The sequence below is a fragment of the Loxodonta africana genome, chromosome 1 (genome assembly GCF_030014295.1).
Source record: "Loxodonta africana isolate mLoxAfr1 chromosome 1, mLoxAfr1.hap2, whole genome shotgun sequence".
Taxonomy (NCBI): Eukaryota; Metazoa; Chordata; class Mammalia; order Proboscidea; family Elephantidae; genus Loxodonta; species Loxodonta africana.
The window spans coordinates 187,667,363-187,693,807 of record NC_087342.1 but is presented as its reverse complement, the minus strand read 5'-3'; the positions used below and the strand labels follow the sequence as shown (position 1 = coordinate 187,693,807).

General features: G+C 37.9%; 1 long non-coding RNA gene across 1 annotated transcript in view; it reads left to right on the top strand.

Moving 5' to 3' along the window:
• The window catches only part of LOC135227264 (uncharacterized), a 141,849-nt gene extending 116,412 nt beyond the window's left edge, over positions 1-25,437 (top strand). Inside the window, exons 2-3 of the long non-coding RNA XR_010317406.1 lie at positions 17,412-17,546; positions 24,547-25,437. This is a non-coding gene — a long non-coding RNA (uncharacterized LOC135227264). The remainder of the gene's footprint in view (positions 1-17,411; positions 17,547-24,546) is intronic.
• Positions 25,438-26,445: the final 1,008 nt, after the last annotated feature.

Sequence of the window (26,445 nt, the reverse complement as noted above, 5' to 3'; positions counted from 1 at the left end):
CTGTTCCTTTTATGTATGTACTGAAAAGTCTTTATTTCAGTGTTTTACTGGTATTTTTTTCCTGATTATCAATGTAATCATTTCCATTAGAGAATAATTTGGAAATCTCAGAGATGATTAAACAAATAGAAAAATGGCAACCACTATATTGACAGCATGAACTTTGCTACTTGCCAAGGGTTACATACTCTGTTGAAATGTTTAAGGTTCTACCTAAGCCTCACGGTCACTTCTGGCTCCAACTTACAGCCTCTAACAGATTCTCATTTTCTTCTCTGCATCTTGAGCCTCTTTTTTGTATTTATCCAAGCATTGATCTACAGATGAAAATAGTACCTGTCTTTGATTTTCCCTCATACACCCTTCTGTCAAAGACTCTGCATGTAACAGACTCTCCGTGAAGTTCTTAGAAGGCCAATTGCTTTACTTTGCCAAATGTGATCCTAAAATTTATTATTAGGAATTCTTCATTAAGTTCCTGGGAGATTTACCTTATGACTATCTTTCCTACCCTGCTTGTCTATCCTCCCTTCTTAACCCATTTCTCCCGGGAGAAAAAGAAAATAAATCCCTTCCCCCCACCCCCACTCTCTCTGGTAGAATAACTCAATTGTCTTCAAATTGATTTTTCCATTTCACATTACTTTTCTTATTTATCTTTATCTCATGAGTATTTTATCATGTAAATAAAATCTTTGTGAACAACATTTTAATGGCTGCGTACTATTCCATTTTATTGGCGTATAAAATGTTGCTTTGGAAATTAAAATTATTTCTAGTTTTTATAATTACACATTTTTTATCAGAAAGTTAACATTTCTTTGTGAATAAATTTTTGATCATATCTCGAATTATTCAGGAATACTTTTTTTAGTCTAGAGTTTGCTTCAAAAAAGCTGGATAAAAATAATTTTATTAAAGAAATATTTTAAATTTATTTATTCATATAAAGTATAATCATTACAAACTTGAAGAATTTTTAGAGAATTTAACCTGATTTTCCCCCCCTTTATTTCAAAATCAGCTCCAATATGTGTTGGTATTTGCTGAAAAAGCAGCTCAAAATTATAGGAATCTGCCTCATCTATAGTGATCCTGAAGGAACCCTGCTGATTCAGTGGGTAAGTACTTGGCTGCTAACAGAAAGATCAGTTGTTAGAATTCACCAGCTACTCTGCTACTCTGAAGGAGAAAAATGTGGCGGTCAGCTTTCACAAAGATTACAGCCTAAGAAATGCTATGGGGCAGTTCTACTCTGTCCTATAGTGTCCCTATGAGTCAGAATTGGCTCCGTGGCAATAGATTATTTATAGTGATCGTAAACCAGCTGCTACGGTTGTTGTTAGGTGCCATTGAGTCGATTCCAATTCATAGTGGCCCTATGTACATACGGAATGAAACACTGTCTGGACCTGCGCCATCCCCACAATTGTTATTCTTGAGCGCATTGTTCCAGCCACTGTGTCAGTCCATCTTATTGAGGGTCTTCCTGTTTTTCTCTGACCCTCTACTTTACCAAACATGATGTCCTTCTCCAGGGACTTGTCCCTCTGATAACATGTCTGAAGTGAGACAAAGTCTCGCCATCCTTGGTTTCTAAGGAGCATTCTGGTTGTACTTCTTCCAAGACAGATTTGTTCATTCTTCTGGTAGTCCATGGTTTATTCAATATTTTTTGCCAACATCATGATTCAGAAGAATCAATTCTTCTTCAGCCTTCCTTATTCATTGTCCAGCTTTTGCATGCATATGAGGTGACTGAAAATACCATGGCTTGGGTCAGGTACACCTTAGTCCTTAAAGTGATATCTTTGCTTTTTAATGCTATAAAGAGGTCTTTTGCAGCAGATCTGCCGAAAGCAATGTGCCATTTGATTTCTTGACTGCTGCTTTCATGGGCATTGATACTGGATCCAGCTAATATTAAAAAAAAAAAAGTTGCCACCGAGTTGATTCCAACTGATAGTGACCCTATAGGACAAAATAGAACTGCCCATAGAGTTCCCAAGGAGTACCTGGTGGATTTGAACTGCTGGTCTTTTGGTTAGTAGCCAAGTTCTTAACCACTATGCCACCAGGGTTTCCCAGCTAATAGTAAAAAATAAATAAATAAATACATTTTTTACATTAAGTGTTTCCTCCCCTCCTTGCACATTACTGGAAACCCTGGTGGCGTAGTAGTTAAGTGCTACGGCTGCTAACAAAAAGGTTGGCAGTTTGGATCTGCCAGGCGCTCCTTGGAAACTCTACGGGGCAGTTCTATTCTGTCCTATAGGGTCACTATGAGCCGGAATTGACTCGACAGCAGTGGGTTTGGTTTTGGTTTTTTTGGTTGCATATTACTGTCCTTCCTCTTTTAGGGTAAAACATATTTACCCCCTAACTCGTTTAGCCCTCTCTCAAACATTGCCTACCCCCAACTTTGTCTGCAGGCAGAAGGAAAGTGTTTGGCAATATCCTTTATAAAGGGCAATAGTGGCAGTGGCCTTATCCTGACAGAGTGCCTCTTGCCTTTTCCTGGGGAGCAAGGAAGGGCATCTGGGCCTAATAGGTGAAATGGCTCATTATTGCTTGGCTAGAGGAGGCTGTGAGTGGAGGGTAAGTGACTGGGCCTTCTACCTACTACTACATATGAAGACTGTAAAGTTATTTATGCTACAGTGTGAGCATTAATAGAGTTGAATAACTTTACACTTTCTTGGTAGAGTGCTTTCTCCTGGTTGGTGACAACCTGATGCTTAGAAGATGGTTCTTTCCAACTGTCAGAGTTTATAGTAAAAATGACATGAAATGGGGAAAAATAAATTACACAAATAATTAAGGTGTGATATAAGTGAAGTTATTTTCATCTGTTGACACATCACTTGTTTCACTTCTATGATCCTTTCTTTCCATCTCTACCCTGTATTCAAAGATAGGAGAAGGTGATAGAAAAATAATTCTGATTTCCAATTCAAATATAGTGCCGTGTAAGAGCTGAAAATGAATAGATGCTTTTTACATATGCGTTTAGAAATTCAGATGTGAGAGCCAAACTCAACTTGTACCCCATTTTATCTAGATGATGCATAGAATGTTAAAAAGAAACAAGGGTTCAGATCCCTGAAGGCCTCATACATTCAATTAAATGTGTAACCTGGAATGGGTATGTGAGATGATTTTTCAGACCTTTTACAGTGTGTGTGTAGATGGATGATGTCCCATTTCATAGGCGCTACTGCTAACTTCTCTCCAACTCCCCTAAGGGTCTCTTCTGTGTTGGCCCTTGCCATATATCAGAATTAGTGCTGTTGCTAGACAAAGAATCATGGTTCATTTAGAGTATACTTCTCCTCTTCTCATTATAGTGACAAAAGAGACTTCTGTATAGAAAGTTTATTAAATTTAGAGATTGGTGATTGTTGAGAGCTGGAGCTTGTGTTTTATGAATACTTTGTAGGTCTTAGCTTTAATGGCTAACATGGGGAAGTACTCCCTAGTCCCCTGCTGGTAGATGACACAGGCATCAAGAAGAGACTCCCAATTAAAACTAACAAAAACCACATTGCTCTGTGTTCTGGGGATCGGTTCAAATAGTTTGGAGCTTTTTCTCTTGAATCAAAGTCAATAATTTTGTTTAGATTTGGAAGAGCTCTCCTAGTCTCCTTCCAATACCTAGTGAGCACGTTACAAATGTTAGTAACATTTGTTAGGGGGAGCCTTGCCTAGTAGCCTAGTGTTGGGAGCCAACACACAGTTAAACTCAGGTAGGTTTTGGTGAAGATCAGAGGTTGCCTGAACACCTAGTAATGGCTGGTATAATCTGCTAAATCAGATTCAGATCTTTGACACTAGCTACAGGCTCCTAAAGAGCTGCCCCATTTCATAATAAGAAGAATAAGAGCAATGAACATTCTAGAATAAGGAGTACCAACTATGTGCCTGGCAATATGCTAAGTTCTTTACACATAGAATATTACTTAATCTTCAAAACACCCTGTAGAATAACTACTGTTATTATTGGTTTTTTTTTTTTTTTTTAGTCAGTGAAGAAATAGAGGTATAAAGAGGTTAAAAAATTTGACCCAAGTTGTTTAACTAACAAGAGGCAGGGTGAGGATTCTGTTTTCAGTCTGCCTGACTCCAAAGGCTATGCTTCTAGCCCCTGTGTTATATTATTTTTGGTTAACCAGATTGGCTGTACCGTGAACTATAGTAATTGAAAGATTAAAATTCCTGAAACTTTACATTAGTTATAGATTTAAATATTTGCCTTTATGCAGTTTTTTGAAACCTCAAATTATTTGCTTGACTATCCACATTTTAGAATGGCCCAAATCTGAGCATCAGGAGACAGGAGAAGGTCTGTGTCATGTACAAACTAGATAAGCAAACCCTGCCTCATTTATCTCTGGCTATAAGCTTGGGGGAATAACAACAATGATAATATTTGTTTTACAATGGAGCACAATTATATTTTTTGTAAAGTACATGTGATCAGAATATCTTTCCTAGAGTTCATAGCATCATTTACAAACAATGTTTTATCATAAACAAATATCTAATGCTTGGTCATATGATATCTTTTCTTCTTTCTTTTAGGGTCACAGAGGGTGACATTAACATAGAGTCTTTTAGGACAGAAGTGGTAAAAAGGGTTTGGTTTTTGACAGTGAAACCAATTTAACCATGCTGTTCTGAATATGCAGCCTATAAAATGGAAAACATAAAGTCACTGAAAACTTACTTTCTGTTTTTATGGATTTGCCTTTTCTGGACATTTCCTGTAAAAGGAATCATGCTATATGTGGTCTTTTTTGACTGCTTTCTTTCTTTCACTTTGCAAGGTGTTTTCAAGGTTCATCAATATTGTAGTACTTTATTTTTGTTGTTGCTGGAAAATATTTCATTGTAAGAATATACCACATTTTATCCATTAAGTTGATGGGCATTTGGGTTATTTCCACTGTGGGTTATGTTATGGATTGAATTGTGCCCCCACCACAAAAAAATATGTATTGTAATTCTAACCCTTAATTCATATGGATATAATCCTATTTGGAAGAAGGGTTTTGTATGTTACACTAATGAAGCCATACCAATGTAGAGTGTGTCCTATACCGAATCACTTCTGAGTTATCAAAAGGGGAGATCAGACACAGAGTCTTGCACATACTGGGGAAGACAGATGCCATGTAAGGATTGCCAAGAACCAAGGAAGGCCTGGAGTTTGAGACCCTGATTTGCACTTTTGGCTTCCAGGACTGTGAGAAAATAAATTACTGTTCTTAAAACCACCCACTTGTGGTATTTGTGTTACAGCAGCATTAACTAAGATAGGTTATTATGAAAAGCTGCTATCAACATTCACATACAAGTTTTTGTGTGGATGTATGTTTTCATTTCGCTTGGGTATGTACTTAAGAGTGAGACTGCTGTTCATATAGCGAAACTATGTTCAACTTTTTAAGGAACTATCACACTGTTTTCCAAAGTGGCTGCACAATTTTACATTCCCACCAGCCAAAATATGACCTTGAGTATATTGCACCTGAATTTAGAGACCATTGCAAGAATAGATTTGATGCAATGAGCACTAATGACCAAAGACCAGACAAGTTGTGAAATAGCATCAAGGACATCGTACATGAAGAAAACAAGAGGTCATTAAAAAGCCAGTTCTAAAAGAAAGACCAAAATCAATGTCAGAAGAGACTCTGAAATTTACTTACGAACATTGAGTAGCTAAAGTAAAAGGAAGAAATGATAAAGTAAAAGAGCTGAACAGAAGATTTCAAAGGGTGGCTCAAGAAGATAAACTATTTTAATGAAATGTGCAAAGACCTGGAGATAGAAAACCAAAAGAAGAACACACTTAGCATTTCTCAAGCTGAAAGAATTCAAGAAAAAATTCAAGCTTCGAGTTTTAATATTGAAGGATTCTGTGGGGAAAATACTAAAGACTCAAGCAGCATCAAAAGAAGATGGAAGGAATATACAGAGTCACTGTACCAAAAATAATTGGTCGGTGTTCAGCCACTTCAGGAGGTAGTATATGATCAAGAACCAATGGTACTGAAGTAAGAGGCCCAAGCTGCACTGAAGGCATTGGCTAAAACAAGGCTCTAGGAATGGACAGATTACCAATTAAGATGTTTCAACAAATGGAAGCAGCACTGGAGGTTCTCACTCATCTATGCCAAGAAATTTGGAAGACAGCTACCTGGCCAACCAACTGGAAGAGATCCATATTTCTATCCATTCCAAAGAAAGATGATCCAAAAGAATGTGGAAATTATCAAACAATATCATTAATATCACATACAAGTAAAATTTTGCTGAAGATCATTCAGAAGTTTTTGCAGCAGTACATTGACAGGGAACTGCCAAAAATTCAAACCGAATTCAGAAGAGGTGGAACAAGGGATATATCATTATTGATGTCACATGGATCATAGCTAGAAGCAGAGAATACTAGAAAGATGTTTACATTTTTTATTGAACATGCAAAGACATTCTATTGTGTGGATCATAACAAATTATGGATAACTTTGCAGAGAAAGGGAATTCCAGAACACTTAATTGTGCTCTTGAGAAACCTGTACTTAGACTAAGAGGCAGCCATTCAAACAGAACAAGGGAATACTTCGAGTTTTAATGTCAAGAAAGGTGTGCATCAAGGCTTTACCCTTTCACCATACTTATTCAATCTGTATGCTGAGCGAATAATCTGAGAATCTGGACTATATGAAGAAGAATGTGTCATTAGGATTGGAGGGAGACTCATTAACAACCTGCATTATGGAGATGACACAAACTTACTTGCTGAGAGTGAAGAGGACTTGAAGCACTTACTGTTGAAGATCAAAGACCACATAAAGAAAACAAAAATCCTCACAACTGGACCAGTAAGCAACAGCATAATAAATGGAGAAGATATTGAAGTTGTCAAGAATTTCATTTTACTTGGATCCGCAGTCAACGCCCATGAAAGCAGCAGTGAAGAAGTCAAAAGACGCATTGCATTGGATCAGTCCCTGGAGAAGGACATCATGCTTGGTAAAGAGTCAGCAAAAAAGAGGAAGACCCACAGTGAGATAGACTGGTATAGTGGCCACAACAATGGACTCAAGCATAACAACCATTGTGAGGATGGCACAGGACTGGACAGTGTTTCATTCTGTCGTGCATAGTGTTGCTGTGAGTCGGAACTGACTTGAAGGCACCTAACAACAACAATCTGTTGCCAAAGATCTCATTAATGTGTTAAAAAGCAAAGATGTCACTTTTTGGACTACCGTGTGCCTGACCCAAGCCATGTTGTTTTCAATTGCCTCATATTTGTGTGAAAGCTAGACAATGAATAAGGAAAACCAAAGAAGAATTGATGCCTTTGAGTTGTGGTGTTGGCGAAGAATATTGAATAACCATGGACTGCCAGAAGAACAAACAAATCTGTCTTGGAAGAAGAACACCCAGAATGCTCATTAGAAGCAAGGATGGTGAGATTTCATCTCAGATACTTTGGGCATGCTATCGGGGGGACCAGTCCCTAGAGGAGGACGTCATGCTTGGTAAAGCAGAGGGTCAGCAAAAAAGAGGAAGAACCTCAGTGAGATGGACTGACACAGTAGCTTCAACAATGGACTCATAGCAAAGACCTGATGATGTTGCTGGACTGGGCAGTGTTTCATTCTGTTGTACATAGGATTGTTATGAGTCAGAACCAACTCAGTGGCACCTAACAACAATAATGATTTTGAGCATCTTCATGTACTGCTTTACTTTTTGATATCTTCTTTGAAGAAATGTTTATTCAAATCCTTTGCTTATTTTTTAATTGGGTTATTTGCCCTTTGTTGTGGAATTATAAGACTATATGTTCTGTACATAAGTCTCTTATCAGATATATGATTTGCAACACCATAGTTTGAAACTATGGAGATGGATGAGAAACTAGTTTTTTACAAGACAATACAGAGAAATTGCCTTGAAGCAACTTCTCACCAGGCTTATCTCCGCTTGCTTTAGGAGGAACAACCAGCATTCTATCAAGAAGTGTGTTAGACTACAGTCAAGCCTTGCCTACAAGGCGTGCCTAGTAGCCTTTGTGCAGATGTTCAAAACCACCAGGTTGCCCTGGCAGAGCTGTTCTCCTACAGAATCCATCTGGACCTGGGCTTTTCTTTGTGGGAAGATTTTATATTACTAATTCAATTTCTTTCCCTATTATAGGTCTGTTTTAGTCATCTAGTGCTGCTATAACAGAAATACCACAAGCGGGTAAATTTAACAAACAGATATTTATTTTCTCGTAGGAGGCTGTAAGTCCAAATTCAGAGCACCAGCTCTAGGGGAAGGCTTTCTCTCTCTGTGGGCTCTAGAGGAAGGTCCTTGTTCCTTGGTTACTTGGCAGTCTTCATATGGCTTGGGATCTCTCTTCCCTCATCTCTGCTTCTTGCTTGCTTGTTTAATTTCTTTTATATCTCAAAAGAAATCGACTTAAGAATCAATCACCTTACAATAATACTGTTTCATTAACATAACAAAAAAATTCCCAAGTGGTATTATAACCACAGGGATTAGGATTTACAACAAGTTTTTTTTTTTCCCCCAGATTTTATTGATTTTGTTGTTGTTGTCGAGAATATACACAGAAAAACAAACATCAGTTCAACAGTTTTCTGTATGTACAATTCAGTGACATTGATTACATTCTGCAAGGTGTGCAACCATTCTCACTCTTTTTTTTTTCTGAGTTGTTTCCCCATCATTACCATGGATTTACTGCCTGGTAAGTTTCCTACAGCCCTGGTGGCGTAGTGATTAAGTGCTACAGCTGCTAACCAAAGGGTCGGGAATTCGAATCTGCCAAGCACTCCTTGGAAACTGTGTGGCAGTTCTACTCTGTCCTGTAGGGTTGCTGTGAGTCGAAATCGACTCGACAGCACTGGGTTTGGGTTTTTTTTTTTTTTTTTTTTTAAGTTTCCTATCTAATCTTTTGAGAGGCTGTTGTCAGTTTGATCCCATGTAGCTAGTTCTTAAAAAAGCATAATGCTTAAGGCAGATCTGTTTTACTAGTTAAGCTAAACTATTGTTTGGTTAAAGATGACTCCAGGGGATATTTTTGGTTTAAGATTTAAAGATTATCTTAGGGCAATAGCTTTAGGGGTTCATCAACCCTTCATGGTTCCAAGAAGCCTACAGTCCATGATAATTTTAAACTCCTATCTGTGTATTCCCCCTTTTGGTCAGGATTCATACAACACAAATTTTGGGGGGACATAATTCAGTTCATAACAAAATCTATTCCAATTTTGTTTTTCTTATTCAATTTGGCAGTTCATGTCCTTTCAGGAATTTGTCTAGTCTATCTAAGTTACCAAATTTGTTGGCATAGAATTGTTCACAGTATTTCCTTATAATCCTTTTTATTTATGTAAGTCAGCAGTAATACCCCTTCTTTCACTCCTGGTAGTTTTTGTCTTCTTGATTTGCCTTGTTCAGTCTATCAACAGGTTCGTCAATTTTGTTGACCTTTTCAAACAACCAACTTTTACTTTCATGATTTTTTTCCTCCAATTTTTAGTTTTCTGTCTTAGTAGTTTTTTTTTCTCTTTATTACTACCTTTATACTGCTTTCCTTAGGCTTATTTTGCTATTTTTCCCTAGTTTCTTTAGGTGGGAACTTAAGTAATTGATTTGTTTTCTGACATGTGTTTTAAACTATACATTTCCTTTGAAGCACTGCTTTATCTACATTCCATAAATTTTGATATATTTTCATTTTTTTTGAATCTTGATTATTTTCTCTAATGAATGAGAGTGTGGTATTGGCATTTATTTCCAGGGCCAGGCTAAACTAATGTGAAGATACTTTTTTTTTTTTTTGTACAGGATTCTGATTGGTTGGGTCAAATGTTTGTGACTGGCAGGTTTTTCATACTGTCAGCTTAGTTTGTTGTTTATCAAGGAGCCCTGGTGGCACAGACAGTTAAGGGCTCAGCTGCTAACCTGATCATTGGCTTTTCAAACCCACCCAGAGGCTCTGTGGAAGAAATACTTGGTGATCTTCTTCCATGTAGTTACAGCCAAGATAACTCTATGGGGCTGCCATGTTTTATAATGCTGATGTATAATCTGGCCTGTGCATCCATCTGGTGAACATTGTATTGCTTTGCACAGTAAATTTGGCTAGAAATTTAATTACTATAAAAATAGATTAAAAATTGCTGAGGCTAATTTAATTTAGCACAGACCATGGGAAAGGGAGTGAGTTGATGAGGTGACGCATAGTGTGGTCCTACAATTAGATTTAAAGAAAACTAAACACTAGCATTAATATGTTTGAAAACTGTCCTAAGTGATTCTTTCACCTCATCCCTCTGCTGCTACTCCCATGCATAATCTTTATACTTCTGCGATGGTACTTCTCACATTGAAGCTCCTTGATCTTAAATTCTTAAGGATAAGGGCTATACTCATCTTTGATCTCTCAAAGCACCCTACGACAGTATTTTGTATGTAGCAAGCTCTTTGTCCCTATCTATTAAATTCAATTGAAATAAACAAGATAGTATAAATTAAAGTGACAACTTCAAGTGAATCCAAAGAACAGGGAGCCCTCATGGCACAGTGGTTAAGAACTTGGCTGCTAACCAAAAGGTCGGCAGTTCAAATCCACCAGCTGCTTAAAGCATAAGAAAATGACATAAAGGGCAAAGCATAAGAAAACAACGGAACAGAATTGCCAAGCAATCTAGACAGGCTTAAACAATATGGCATATTGAAACAAGTGAATAAATACTGCCCTAAAATGTGTTCAGAAAATGATAATAGCTTTAAAAGGATAAAACTCTTCTAGGTGTGAATATTTTTTAAGCTAAAGCTATGTACACTAAAATTGCGGTGTGTATGTACATTGAACTTGCAAAAAAAAAATTTTTTTTTTTTATCCTAACATGAGTCATGATATTTTAAAGCTTAGAGCTGACTGGAAGACTGGTCGAACTATTGCCTTTTTGGCATGCAATTTCTACCCTCTAAAAAAAAAAAATTTTTTTTTTTTTAATCAAGGAAAGGAAACCCCGGTGGTATAGTGGTTAGGTGCTATGACTGCTAACCAAAGGGTCGGCAGTTTGAATCTGCCAGGCGCTCCTTGGAAACTCTATGAGGCAGTTCTAGGCTGTCCTATAGGGTCGCTATGAGTCGGAAATGACTCGACAGCACTGGGTTTTTTAATCAAGGAAACGTGCATTTATAGTAAATTTACCATGATTTTGTCATGGGGCCCCATATTGGTTTCCTAGAGTTTGAGGACTTGTAAATCATAATAGAATCAAATATTTAGTTATTTCCCTCATGTGTATAATTCAGATTTTTTACCTACCATGCTTTTTACACAGAAATCAATTATATGAGAATTTAAAGGAATATTTTATTCAGCATTTTCTCCGTTACAGAGATAATCTGGTTTGGCTTTTTTTTTTTTTTTTTAGAAAACAGGACTCGAGAGGTGTTGTCATATGGTAGAAAAAACAAAGACCTGAGAGACGATCTGAGTTTGAACTGAAGTTTTGCATTAGTTAAGTAAATTTTGGCAAATCATATGCCCCTTAATCTTCTAGGGTTTCAATTTTCTCATCTGTAAAATGAGAGGAATTGGGTTAGTCTCTTTTGGCTTAATGTTTTATATTTCTAAGTAGGTGTTTGAACTCATAATACATTTCTACAAATTACAGACAGAGAACCCCATAAGGATGGCATATACTTAGGTTAAAATACAAATGTCTTGGTCTAGCATTGATGCAAAAGTGAAATGTCCTTTAGGCTTTGTAATTTTGAACTTTTTCTTAAATTGTTAACCAGTTTTCTTGCTCCATACTTAAAGTCATTCTTCATATTGTTGTTGTTGTTGTTAGGTGCCGTCAAGTCGGTTCTGACTCATAGTGACCCTACATACAACAGAACAAAACACTGCCTGATCTTGTGCCATCCTCACGTTAGAAAACCATAAACAGCAATCATCCATAGATATAAAGAGAAGCAGACATGATTGTTAAAATGGCTTCTCCTTTTTAGTAATAAAAAACAAGTAAGTTCCTGGTAACTTCACAGTATTATATAGGAAACAACTAAATATTCTGTGAAGAGAACCTTGACAATAAAAACCACTACGGAAATGCTAGATTTTGTTACTGTTATTTGACTGTCAATAATGCTTTTCCCAAGTGTTTTTCTGGACTTAAAACTTATTTATTGCACCTCTATTGTCCAGTTCCCTCTCTGAAAACCCCTTATTTTTAGCTAGCTAACAGCTTTTTATTCTTTAGGATAAAATCATTTAGCTCAACAAAGGCTTAGCCAAGGAAACTGTGAAATAGCCAAGTATTTCCAAGTGTGTGGCCTGTCACCATCTCGGCCATTAATTCTTCCTGATTTTTAGGGTGATTTTTATTATTGCTGTTAGAATAACGGTACATGAAAAATTTAAGCAAAACAGAAAACAAGAATGATATCACCCTAAATTTTATAACCTTGAAATAACCGTAATTAACTTTAGGTAAATATTATTATTCCAGACACTTCCCTAGACTTCTATGCCTTATAGAGAATATACTCTCCCATACACATGGACACAGATAGTAATAATTTTATAAAATGGGATCATATAAAAAATGCTAGTTAACTTTTTATGGAAGGGCTCATAGATGTTATAAAGTAAAAGGTCCAACCAATCAAAAGGTAAAATAGAGATCTCAGTAGGCACAATGGTAAAGAGAATTCTGGAGTCTCACGAGTACTGAAATCACCTAAATGTAGAAAGAAAAATAAAGCTAAGCATCAATGAAATTTATGTTATAGAAAGTACTATTTATCGTATAGTTTTTGACAAAGTGAAATGAATAAGAAAAATAAGGAAAAAATTGAAGATCAAATAAGGGGAGCTTGGAGTCAATATGAGGGCTCATTTTCTTATTTTCAAAGTTTGAATGTTTCAGTCTTCAATTTTAGTTCTTTCATTACTTTATAAAATCTTTACATTATGCCCCTGAGCGTATTTTCTGCACCATTTTCTGTGTGTGCCATACCCTGTGTACTCATTTCTTCAGCCTGGATCATGTTTTCCTTCTACATGTATCATGTTCTCTACAAATGATTAAACTCTTAATCCTTTTCCTTTATATTCACTGTGATAATCTCACATTTAGTGTATGTCCGTTGCTTCACATTTATAATTTATGTATTGGTTTGCAAATGGTGTTTAGGTTCTCTGTTTCCCAGCTCTGGAGTTTCTCTTTTCATTTGGCTGAGCTCTCTGTCACTCTGTATTCTATAATCTTCTGGTGGCCTGACACTCAGATCCTGGGATTAAAGCCTACAGTAGTCTCTGGTTGGCCATCTGACCTGCAGATTTTAGATTTGCCAGCTCCTGAAACCCCATGAGCCAGCAAAGGTTGCTGCCTAACCTTTGAATTTGTGACTTACCAGCCCCTACAACTGAATGAATCATTTCCTTGAACTCTCTCTTTCTGTGCCTCACTAGTTTTGCTCCTCTAAAGAGCCCAACTAAGACACCAATAGAAAGTCTGTTCGGAGCTGCCCATATTTAGTACAAACTAAATGAAAAGGAACTACCCACACATACACTATACTTCAATAAAAGAAAATAAAAAAGAGGTGATCATAACATATAAAACCCAGATAAAGAATTTATTTTGGATAAATAAATAAATAAGCCCAAGGAAATGAAGACTATTCCCCACAATCATGCTATAAAATAATTTAATAAGAGCATGAATTCAAAATATAAGAGCTCAAACCTAAGATAAACAACCAAATAAAAAGAGAAACTCCAGAGCTTGGGAAACAGAACCTAAACATCATTTGCAAACCAATACATAAATTATAAATGTGAAGCAACGGACATACACTAAATGTGAGATTATCACAGTGAATATAAAGGAAGCCACCAGCTGCTTCATGGGAGAAAGATGTGGCAGTCTGCTTCAGGAAAGATTTACAGCCCTGAAAACTCTATGGGCAGTTCTACTCTGTCGCTATGAATCAGAATCAACTCCATGGCAATGGATTTGGTTGGTTTTGGACTGGTTGTTGTTCCTTAATCTAATGTAACTAATGTAACTTTTTATAAACACTTCTCTGATGAATTTGGTTACAGTTTTAAACAGTTAGGACTTTATTAGGCCGTGCCCTTAAATATTTATATATCTGTTGCAACAGAGAGTTGTTTTTTCTATGGCTGATATGGTTGCCACTTGGCTAAGAATTAAAATTAGAGATTTGATTTTTTTTTATCTTGAATTATTATCATCATATATGTTGTTACTACCTATTTTAATATTTGAGAATGATACTATTTTCATTTTTAATATTTTAAGTATCAATTTAAGACAATGGCAAATGTTATTTTCTAATATAGTATTTCTATGATCTAGCATGTTTGGAAGAGAAGGATTTTTGGATTAAAACAATTTCTACTCCATCTAAGAGGTGAAGGAGTCCCCCCCCCCCCCCATAGTATTGCTTAGCTGGTGAGCTCTGGTCTAGGCTGAATCTATGCTTTCACTCTGGAGGTTGTCACTCGTGTTCAGATTAAAAAGGAGAACAGGGTTACAGCTCTAACACGCTGTGTGTTTGTTTGTTTTCCTGCAGTCCTGAGGCGATCCAAGGTTTAGAGACACCCACACATTAATATATGTTCAAAAAAATACATTCCAAAACCAAATACAGTGTTGTGTCCAGTCAGATGTATTTTAGAAAAACTTAACATTTATGACCTTATATAATAAAATAATTTTGCTGCTTTGGGGAGGAGTGTGTGTGTGTGTATGTTAATTTTCTCTCTTTGTATACATATAACTCAGGGAAATATAGATAATGAGGAACCAAATAGCATGCATGATGTTATTATTTTCATGATTTATATACTTCATTAAAGTGGGTACATAGCTGTCTTAATTTTCTAGGACCACCATAACAAAGCAGCACAAAGTAGGTGACCTAAAAAAAGAGAAATTTTTTGTCTCACAGTTCTGGAGGCTAGAAGTCTGAATTCAGGGTATCGGCAGGTCCATGCTCTTTCCAAAGGCTCTAGAGGAAGACCTTTCTTATCTTTCCCAGCTTCTGAAAGCCCCAGATGTTCCTTGGTTTGCAGATACAGCATGACCCGTCTCTGCCATGTTATCACGTGGCCTTCTTCCCTCTGTGTGTGTGTAGGGGTTGCTTTTCCTTTTTTATAAAGACACCATAATATATTGGATTATAACCTACTGTACTCCAGTATGATCTCATATTAACTGATCGCATCTTCAAAGACCCTATTTCCAAACAAGATCGTGTTCAAAGGTATTAACAAGTTAGGACACAATTCAATCCATACCAGTAACAATCCCTCCCTTTACTTCTGTCGTAGTATAACCTATGTGGCTGCAAAACCTGACATGGCTGGCAACTTTTTACCTCTTGTGGTTCACCCTCACTAGCCATTAGTATCTCTCTTCCTGCTATATTTGAATCATGTGTCTGTCATAAATCCTTCTTCCAGCTTTCTCTTTGTAATTAGCAATCATTCACCGTCTACTCCCCACATTTATGAATAACCCCCATTCTGAACTTGCTTACATTATCTTTAATTACATTTCCCCTTTTACTTACCATTTTTTTTTTTTTAGCTGTCAATATTTTTACACTGCAGTTGAATTCTTTCAGTTAAAGTTCAGGTTTAAACATGTCAAAGTCATTTTTTTGACATTTACCTACTTAACATATAACATATAGGGTTATTCCATAGTCAGTGTATGATCACTGACTTTTTATTTTCTTCCATAACGTCTTTGAAAGCTTGAGCAACATAAAAAATATTCCTTCTTTTGGCTCTCTTAGGTCTGGATAAGGTGTGTCTAAATGTTTATAGTTAAAAACCTTGCAGTGAAAGCACAATTTCTTTTTCTTAATTTTTCCACTACCTAGTAATAATAGTTGAATAGTGAAGTCATTCCCTGAGTGCTCTCTTTAACCATTATGTTTCTTAGCACAGTTATGTAACAAGACAGGAAGAAGAGCAACAGAAGTTGTGAGACGAAAAACAAGATCCTTACGCATGAAGGAATTTTAGCACTTTGTATTAACTTGTATTCAGATATTAAAAGGAAGCACAGTATCAGCACGATTTTAAATATCCATGTATAAACAAAGTCAGTTCTTCTCTTTCTATGTTCAGTGGAAGCCTTTCCTAATGTGGGCTGGCTATACCAACTGTCCTATAGGCTGGCTTATACTGTCAAGTTAATACTTATATTTGACTTTGCCATCTCATAGATGTTAACATGTTGGTACTGTGAGTCTGAAATTCTTTATATCAAATTGAAAAGACCAAACTAAACCTGGGAGGAAGAGATACAATGGGAAATAACTAATTTAATCTCCTGGCTAAGGCCTAAGTGAGAACCGAGATAACTACAAATAAGGATGAATAGATGAATCCAGGCTGTTGATTATATATTCTTTGTTCCAGGTACTATTTTTATACTTTCTTGAGAGAATAACTTTATTATATGTTATTAGATTAGTGAAAGGCTTTTCAGATTTACATACACATTACTCCTTGCTCTTTTTGCTAGTTTCCTCGCCTTTGGACTCATGCCCTGGAGTTCATCATAGTTATAAAAATAAGATTATAAATGAATTTTTGTAAAATTTGCCTGCAAGGAAAATGGAAATGCTTGAACCACTAATCTAATTAATTAATGCATCATATTATAAGCTCTTAGTTTTGTGCTGACCCTTGAAGTTAGCACTCATTAAATATGTGTTGAATAATTTTCATTCTTTTGGTGTGTTTTGTTTCCCTGGCCTGTTACAGTACGTTGCCTCCTTTCTTCCTGGAAGCCTCTATGAGCTGTGAAGCCCCTCCAGGGAGATATATTTCAAGCTGTACCTACATCTCAGCATTCTGATTAAGAGCTGTAGGGAGAGTTTCACTCAAAAACATTTCTGAGTATGTACTATAGGCCAAGCGTTATAGGAAGTAGCCTATAAAAAATAAAACATGGTTTCTGCCTTTGAGAGCTAGAGTCTAGTACAGCCCAAACACATAATTACTTAACTATGATAAAATGTTCTAGGCCTGGCTCCACAGACTCACAGATTATCACAGTCCCTGATATATTTGGAATAGATATTCTTGATATTTGGCACAATCCCCAAGTTGGCTTTTTGGCCTGTGGGATAAAAGCTATTGTAACAGGAAAGGCCAAATGGAAACCTCTGAACACCCTTACCTCCTGGCCAAGATAGTAAATCAACCACAGTGTTTCATTTCAGAAGGAATGGCAGTGATTAGCATCCCCCTTAAAGACGTAAAAGATGCAGGGTGATGGTTTCCATTATATCTCCATTTGCTTCACCAGGCTGGCCTCTGCAAAAACCGGACGGATCCTGGAGGATGACAGCAGACTGCCACAAACTCTACCGGGTAGTAGCCCCAATTGCCACTGCTCTTCCAGATGTGGTATTGCTGCCGGAGCAGATTAAAATGAACTCAGGTACATTGTATGAAGTCATTGATGTGGAAAATGAGTTCTTTTCTGACCTGGTCAGAAAAGAGGATCAGAAACAGTTTGCAATCACATGGATCAGAAAACAGAATATTTTTACACTTTTTCCCAGGACTATATGAACTCTCCTTCACTCTGTCATAATACAATCTGAAAAACTCTTGACTGTTTGGCCATCCTGCAGAACATCAAACTGGTCCATTGTATTCAGGACGTGGTGTTAATTGTACCAGATAAGCAAGAAGTGGCTAGACCTTTGGAGGCTTTTGTAAAACTCATGTACTCCAGAGGGTGAGAGAGAAACCTTTTGAAGCTTCAGAAATCTACTACATCAGTAAAAATTTTAGGAGTCCAACAGTCTAGGGCATATTGGGATATCTCTTCTGAAATAAATGATAAATTATTACATCCCTCACTTCCCACTATGAAGGAAGCACAGTGCCTGGTAGTTTTCTTCTGGCTCTGGAGATGGCATATTTTACAGCAGAGAATACTGTCACAACTCACATGCCAAGTGATAGAGCATGACAGAGCATGAGGCCCAGAGGAAAAAAGGGCTTGGAAGTATGTTCAGGCTGTGGTGGAAGCAAGCATGATGTTTGGAGCATAAGAACTGGCAAACCTGTAGTATTATACATATCAGTGGCAGGAAGAGATACCATATGGTGTTTATGGAAAATCTCAAAGGAAGGATTACAATCCAGAACTCTAACATTTTGGAGTAAGGCCATGCCATCTGCAGCAGAAATTTACATGTCCCATGAAAAAACAGCTCGTGATGTGCTATTAGGGGCCCTGAGAGTGACAGGGTTCTTGAACATGGGACACAAAATGACCACAAAGCCAGAACTGCCCATTATGAGCTGGGTTCTGTCAGACCCACTAAGTTATAAGGTAGGAAGGTCCAGTAGCAACACATCTAAATGGAAGTGATACATCCAGGATTAGACCACAGGATTGGGCACATGCAGGGCCAGAAGGCACAAGACAGCTGCAAAAGCAGACAGTGCAGACCCCATATCATCCATCTCTCTTGCACTGGTGCCCTTCTTTCAGCTTACACATATGGCTGCTTGTGAGGATGAGGTCTCTTATGACCGGCTGATGGAGGAAGGAAGTGGTCGAGCCTGGTTCACTAATGAGTTGTCTTGATATGTGGGTACAAGTCAAAAGTGGATTGCTTGAACTGTATCCCATTCATATGTAGGATGTAGCCCTGGAAATATACCTATAGCAGTTAGCAGAAATCTTACCATTGATCAGAAATCCAGTCAGTGTATGTATTTATCCACATTGTATGGAAAGAGAAGTGGCCCCAGATTAGAATATGTATAGATTTATGGACAGTGGTTAATGGCTTGCTGATAGGCAGGGCTTTTAAAGGAGAAAAATTGGAAGATCTAGAGACCTATGATAGAGGAATATATATGGACATGTGGGAGCAGACGTGAAGTTTGAGGATCTTCAAATCCCATGTTAATGCTATCAAAGAACAGCCAACCCAGAAGCGTTCAATAACTAGGTAGATGATGGCTCAGTTGATATCAGCCAGTCTGTGTTACTGACCAATTCAGTGCTGGCAAAGTGGCACATGAACATAGTGGCATTGGTAGTAGGGATAGAGGTTATATGCATTCACCCAATAGCATAGGCTCCAAATTACCAAGGGTTATTGAGATATTGCACTGCCAAACTCCCAACCTGAAAGCCAAAGAAGCCAATACTGAGTCCCCAGTATGGCAAAAGACTCAGGATAAGACTCAGTGACAATTTTACTACAATAAACCCCTTTGTTTTTTTTTACCCTAGATAGGGCAGATACTCAGTTTGACTGGGATAAACACATATTCCAGGTGTGGTTTTTTCCTTTACAGCCAGCTAGATCTCATTCAACACCACTATCTAAGGGTTTATGAAGTGTTTAATCCACCAAAATAGGATCCCACATAATATCATGTCAAACCAAGGACCAACTTTACTGCAAAGTCAATGAAAGAGCAGGCCCATAACTTTGTGATCTGCTTGTCAAATCACATACCACACAACTGAGAAGTTGCTGGCCTGATAGAAGGTTGGAACAGCCTGTAACTGAAGAGCCAACTTGGAGGTGATAATTTATCAAAAGATGGGGCACCATCCTTAAGGACACAGCATACACTTGAAATTAAAATATATATATATATATATATCTACCGCACATCTGTCAGTTTGTCGTACTGTGGTGGCTTGCTTATTGCTGTGATACTGGAAGCTTTGCCACTGGTATTTCAGATACCAGCAGGGTCACCCTTTGTGGGCAGGTTTCAGTGGAGCTTCCAGACTAAGACAGATTAGGAAAAAGGACCTGGTGGTCTACTTCTGAAAAAATTGACCAATGAAAATCTTATGAATACCAGCGGAACATTGTCTGATATGGTGATGGAACATGAGCCCCTCAGGTCGGAGGGTACTCCAAATATGACTTGAGAAAAGCTGCCTCCTCAAAGTAGAGTCAGCCTTAATGAGGTGAATGGAGTCAAGCTTTTGGGATCTTCATTTTCTGATGTAGCACAACTCAAAATGAGAAGAAATAGCTGCAAACATCCCTTAATAATTGGAAAGTGGAATGTACGAAGTATGAATCTAGGAAAACTGGAAGTTGTTAAAAATGAAATGAAATGCATAAAGATCGATACCCTAGGCATTAGTGATCTGAAATGGTCTGGTATTGGCTATTTTGAATAGGTCAAACATATGGTCTACTGTGCCGGAAAGGACAAATTGAGGAGGAATGGTGTTGCATTCAACATCAAAAAGAACGTTTCAAGATCTATCCTGAAGTACAATGCTGTCAGTGCTAGGATAATATCTATATGCCTACAAGGAAGATCAGTTAATACAGCTATTATTCAAAGGCCAAAGATAAGTAAATTGAGGATTTTTACCAATTTCTGCAGCCTGAAATTGATCAAATATGCAATAAAAATACATTGATAATTATTAGTGATCGGAATGTGAAAGTTGGAAACAAAGTATCAGTAGCTGGAAAATGTGGCCTTGCTGATAGCATGATAGAGTTTTGCAAGACCAATGACTTATTCATTGCAAATACACTTTTTCAACAACATAAACGGCTACTATACACGTGGACCTCACTGGATGGAATACAGAGGAATCAAACTGACTACATATGTGGAAAGAGATGTTGGAAACACTCAATATCATCAGTCAGAATAAGGGCTAGGGACCTCCTGCTGAACAGAACATCAATTGCTCATATGCAAGTTCAAGTTGAAGCTGAAGAAAATTAGAACAAGTCCATGAGAGTCAAAATATGACTTTGAGTATATCCCAACTGAATTTGGAGACCATCTTAAATATAGATTTGATGCATTGAACATTAATGACTGATGACCACACAAGTTGTAGGATGGCATCAAGGATATCATACATGAAGAAAACAAAAGGACATTAAAATAAACAGGAAAGAAAGAAAAGACCAAAATGGATGTCAGTAGAGACTCTGAAACTTGCTCTTGAAAGTAGAATAGCTAAAGCAAAAGGAAGAAACGATAAAGTAAAAGAGCTGAACAGAAGATTTCAAAGGGCGGCTCGGGAAGACAAAGTAAGATATAATGAGATGTGCAAAGACCTGGACTTGGAAAACCAAAAGGGAAGAACATGCTCAGCATTTTTCAAGTTGACACAAGTGAAGAAAAAAATCAAGCCCAAGTTGCAATTTTGATGGATTCTATGGACAAAATATTGAAGGACCCAGGAAGCATCAAAAGAATATGGAAGAAATACACAAAGTCTCTATACCAAAAAGAATTGACCAAAGTTCACTCATTTCAGGAGGTGGCAAATGGTTAAGAAACGATGGTATCGAAGGAAGAAGTCCAAGCTGCACTGAAGGCATTGGTGAAAAACAAGGCTTCAGGAATTGATGGAATAACAATTGAGATGTTTCAACAAATGGTTGCAGTGCTGGAGCATTCACTCGTGTATGCTAAGAAATTTGGAAGACATCCTCCTGCCCAACCAACTGGAAGAGATCCATATTCATTTCCATTCCAAAAAAGGTGATCCAACAGAATATGGAAATTATTGAACAATAGCATTAATATTACACGCAAGTAAAATTTTGCTGAAGATAATTAAAGAACAGTTGGAGCAGTACATCAGCAGAGAACTGCAGAAATTCAAGCAAGATTCAGAAGAGGATGTGTGGAACAAGGGACATCATTGCTGATGTCAGCTGAATCCTGGCTGAACGCAGAGAATACCAGAAAGATGTTTACCTGTGTTTTATTGACTATGCAAAGGCATTCAACTGTGTGAATCATAACAAATTATGGATGACGTTAGGAAGAATGGGAATTCCAGAATACTTAATCAGGCTCATGCAGAACCTGTACATAGACCAAGAGGCAGTCGTTTGAACACAGCGAGGGGATACTGAATGGTTTGAAATCAAGAAAGATATGTGTCGGGGTTGTATCCTTTCACCGTACTTATTCAATCTGTATGCTGAGCAAATAATCTGAGAAACTGGACTATATGAAGAAGAATGTGGCATCAGGATTGGAGGAAGACTCATTAACAACCTGTGATATGCAGATGACACAACTTTGTTTACTGAAAGCAAAGAGGACTTGAAGGACTCACTGATGAAGATCAAAGACTAAAACCTTTAATATGGATTACACCTCAACATGAAGAAAACTAAAATCCTCACAAGTGGACCAATAAGCAATATTATGATAAGTGGAGAAAAGATTGACATTGTCAAGGATTTCATTTTACTTGGATCCACATTCAACACCCATGGAAGCAACAGTCAGGAAATCAAACGACGCATTGCAATGGGAAAATCTGCCGCAAAAGACCTTTTTAAAGTGTTAAAAAGCAAAGATGTCACCTTGAAGACTATGGTGCACCTGATCTAGGCCATGGTATTTTCAATCACCTCATATGCATGTGAAAGCTGAACATTGAATAAGGAAGACAAAGAAAAATTGATGCCTTAGAATTTCGGTATTGGCAAAGAATATTGCATATACCGTGGACTGCCAGAAGAACAAACAAGTCTGTCTTGGAAGAAATACAGCCAGAATGCTCCTTGGAGGCAAGGATGGTGAGACCTCATCTCATGTACTTTGGACATGTTATCAGGAGGAATCAGTCCCTGAAGATGGATGTCATTCCTGGTAAAGTAGAAGGTCAGTGAAAAATAGGAAGACCCTCAATGAGATGGATTGATACAGTGGCTGTAACAATGGGCTCAAACATAGCAACCATCTTGTGGATGGCACAGGACTGGGCAGTTTTTCATTCTGTGGTACATATGGTCACTGTGAGTCAGAACTGACTCTCCAAAACCCGATAACAACAATATATATATATGTATGGTATTGTGTTCTTAGTATGTAGATTTCTTTGATCTAGAAAATGAGAGTTGGAGCCATGAGTGGCTCCACTTACCATAACCACAGATGAGCTGTTTCAAATTAGTTTGTGCTTCATCCCCCATCAAATATGGTCTCTAGATTTAGAGATTCTGGTTCCCAAAGAGCATATATTTCTGCCAGAGATTCAGGAAAGGGTCCCATTAAACTATAAGGTATAATGAGTGGGCATTTTGAGCTCCTCGTATCAAAATTCCAGTGGGAAAGAAGAAGAAATAGTCTTAGCAGGGTAATAACTCTGATCATTGGCAGGAGGTAGGGATGCTGTTACACAACAGCGGCAGGGAGGAATACATTTGACACCTCAGTGATCCACTTTGGTGCCTTGTAGTACTCCCTTGCCCAGGTGAGAAGGTAAATGGCCAATTGCAATTCTGGTCTGAGAAGAGTATGGGGCAGATGGGGCGGGGGGGAAGGTATATAGGATCTCAAATCTCTTATGGAAGGGGGTCTTGGTTATGCCACCAGGTCATCGAAACTACCAAAGGTTGTAACTGAGGGTGAGGGGAATTTAGAAAGACCATTAAAGAGAAATGATGATGTGCATCAATGGAGATCCTCAAACCAGCTAAGGCTATAGTTGTCACACTGATCTTCCTTTATTAAATTACCCCAGGAAGAAAATCTACTAGAATCCTGAAGGAACTGCTTCCAGAATAGTGGATTAGATCAGTAAAAAGGATGAACTGTGTTGGATTTGGATGCTGTGATGAGCTGCCCAGATCCCCCTTTAGGAAAATACTTATTCCCTTAGTTGCTGGAGGTGCTTCTTGCAGACACCCCTCAGCTGTTGGCTCACTTTGAGGATTGACTCAGCTAAAGAGAACTGCTTCATCCCAGTTCATGTCCCCTTCCCAAGGTATCCCACATCCAGTGACTGACTGATGTGGAGGTTATAAAGCCCATTCCTCTTATCTCACCTAGGGTCAGTTTGGAAGGGTCAGCCCATCCTCCAAACTGCACAAGGTTGGCAGGTTGGCTGAGTATTGTGTTGGAACTGCATGTCTTAGGCTACGTTTTCTAGAGGAGCACAGCCAGCGAAGTATTTATATATATATACCTGAGGGAGAGAAAGAGAGGGTGGGGAGAGAGGTTTATTTCAAGGAAATGGCTCATGCAGTTGTGAAGGCTGGCAAATCCCAAATCTGTGAGTCAGACATCAGTCTGCAGGTTTCTCCTGATTCATGTGGTTGCAAGGGCTGATGTACACAAAATTGGCAGGTCAGACAGCAGGCTGCTAGCTCATGTCCTAAGAACTGAGGTCCAAGGATGATGAGATGAGTCAGATGCAGGATCCAGAGAGGGCAAGCTTTGCTAGAACATCTATATATATTGCATACAGGCCATGCTCCCAAGGAACTTCCCTTTCAACTGATTGGCTGCTCACATCAAATCATAAAACAGAGGATGATTACATAATATCTGCCAAACCACTGAGAATCATGGTCTAGCCAAGTTGACACATAACCTTAACCATCACACTGAACTTTATCTAGACTTCTTCTTCTGCTCAATCCTGTTTCCTTTCCTCTCTTCAACAGTGTTGATCCCAAGAGCACTCCCCAGTAAGCCCCAGTGAACAATAAAGTCTCTCTCAAGGCTTGCTCCTGGAGAAGCCCTGCAGTTGTCAATTCTTGCTAGGGGAGTCTTTGTAGACCACGTGAAGTTAACTGAATCTCAACGTAATAATGATGCTGGTAACAATAATAAATAAAAATAATTGTTAATATATGGCTTTTATTGTATACTTTGTTTTTGTTTTTGATGTCAGTTGCCTTTGAGTCAACCCCAAATCATGGCAAACCCATGTGTGGAGAGTAGAATGACTACATAGGGTTTTCAAGGCTGTGACCTTTCGGAAGCAGATTGCCAGACCTGTCTTCCAAGGTGCCTCTGGGTGAGTTCGGTCCACCAACCTCTGAACTAGTAGTTGTGCACTTGACTGTTTGTGTTCCCAGGGACTCCTTTTGTATATTTATTATATACTATTCTTTTTTCTAAACACTTTTCATACATTAAGTCATTTAATGTTGAGAATAACTCTAAGAAGTAGAATAACATTATATTTACGTTTTATAGGTGAGGAAACTGAGGAACAGAAAATAAATAGCTTGCCCAAGCAGACAGGCTCTAGATTTTTTTCTCTAAGCCAGTATGCTGTGCTGGTATTTTTTGGGGGGGACAAAGAAAGAAGAATGGTTAGGACAGTGGAAATAGAGTAAGGGATGGCACGTGAAGCAGCATGGTACATTCACAAAACAGCAAGTTGTTCCAGATAGTTGAAACTCAGAGTGCAAAGAGGGAACTTGGCAAGAGGCAAAGGTAAACAGCAGCCACAACATGAAGGGTTTCTGTAAGGCATCTTAAGGAGTAACAACCAATACTGTCCAAACAACCGATAGGGTCAGGTGCCCCACACGCATCATTTCACAATCTAGTAGTCAACATCATGAACTGTGATACCCTATTACCTGGGCTATAGTCCTGATTGTATCACTTACTCTCTGTATAATCTTCGGCAAATAATGTAACATTTCTGAGTTTTAGTTTATTCAAAATAGACATTGTAATACTGTCTGTTCCATGGAATTTTTTGAGGATAACAATAGTTGTAATTATTACATAATTATAGTTACAGGATTTATATATTATATATAATTACATAACTGTTATGTAATTATTATCCATACTTATTATGTATCATTTTACAAACACTACAAAGCAGATACTATTATCCCTGTTTTGCAAAGCTGGGTGAAGTTTAAAAACCTTGCTCAAGGTCATGTAGAAAACCATAGCAAAACCAAGATTTAAATCAAGGTCTGTTTACTCAAAGCCCACTTCCTCTGCTAACCACACTCAGCCTACTCAGTACTTCTCCATACCCATTATCTGCCCCTTCAATTTATTTTCAACCTCCTGGTACCTTAATCTCTGTTACTTACTAGCACTGTGGTCTTGGTACCTTAATCTCTGTTACTTAACTAGCACTGTGGCCTTTTATATAATAGACATACAATGTTTCTAGGCTTTATTTCTTCATTTATAAAATGGGAATAAGAATTAGGCCTCAGCATTAGTTATGAGGATTAAATGAGTTAGGGTTTGTGTTATAATTTAGGTGACTCAGACTTTGTGAAATACAGTGAAAGCCTAACCAGGAAAACAGACTACATTACAAGTATCTGCAACAGAAGGAGCCCTGGTGGTACAGTGGTTAAGTGCTTGGCTTCTAACTGTAAAGGTCAGCCGGTTTGAACCCACTAGCTGCTCTGTGGGACAAAGATGTGGCAGTCTGCTTCTGTAAAGAGCTACAGCCTTAGAAATCCTCTGAGTAACTTCTACTCTGTCTTATAGGGTTGCTATGAGCAGAATTGACCCGACAGCAATGGGTTTGGGTTTTTTTGTTTTGTTTTGTTTTACAATAGAAGAAACTTAAT